Source organism: Aplysia californica, unplaced genomic scaffold (assembly GCF_000002075.1).
Source record: "Aplysia californica isolate F4 #8 unplaced genomic scaffold, AplCal3.0 scaffold00050, whole genome shotgun sequence".
In the NCBI taxonomy this organism is placed as follows: domain Eukaryota; kingdom Metazoa; phylum Mollusca; class Gastropoda; order Aplysiida; family Aplysiidae; genus Aplysia; species Aplysia californica.
Genome location: NW_004797320.1, coordinates 1,780,606 through 1,781,599, shown reverse-complemented (window position 1 = coordinate 1,781,599; position 994 = coordinate 1,780,606).

The following is a 994-nucleotide window of genomic DNA, read 5'->3' as shown; positions in this document are numbered from 1 at the left end:
ACAAAAACATTAATGGATAAAATGAATATATGAGTAAATAAATAAATAAATAAATAAATAAGTAAATAAGTAAACTAAATTATATAATTATGTGTATTAATTAATTAATTAATTATTTCAAATTGTCCAGTCAACAGTACAGACTCCTCGGTTGTAAAACCTCGTTGGCTGTGGTGTGGCACTGTAACTGAGGCAGCGTGGTGGAATCAGGCTCTCGTCAAAATAATCAAAGTGAAGAAACTTGCATTTTTTGCATAGGTTTGAGAATTTTAATCAAATTTGTGTTTTTTGGCTCAACACCTTTCATGCCCATTAAAGAACTCTTTTCTGAGCGGATCTTTCTGGGAAAAAAAACCCGTAGATCAAAGGCACAAAAAATGTAAATTTTCAGTTCCCACAGACTCTTAAGCTAAGGAAATAACTAATCTTTGGCGGCCATTTTCTCACTAATTTTACCTCTGAAAACAAGTGACCCCACCTCCTTCTTTCGCAAATATCTCGAGTTGTATTATATTTTTTCGTCCAAATAAAAACAAGTGAACAAGTTTTATGATGATACCAATAACTCAAGATGCCCAATAATTGACGAGAGCCTGATTCATCACGCTGCCTCACTGTAGTGTATAATGCTGCAGAGTTTCAATCAATCTTTTTTAAAAAAACCCATTAAAAACAATTTTGTTTTTAGAACCTTATGGGGTGTGTCACCCTGTATCAACCACGCCTAATTACAGCAAGCAGACTTATTTTAATCACTAGTTGAATATATTATTCAATATACCTAGGCCTGTATATTATTGTGACACCCGCGCAAAATTCAAAATTTCCTACCAACTGAAATAATGAGTCCCGGGCGCTCATGCAGTTGTGAGCACCGTAAAACAATTACAATTTTTTTAAAATAAAAAAAAAAATAAAAAAACACACAATGCACTGAAATTGAAGTTTCTTTTTTTAAAGTAATAGTGATGATAATAATACTAACTATAATAAT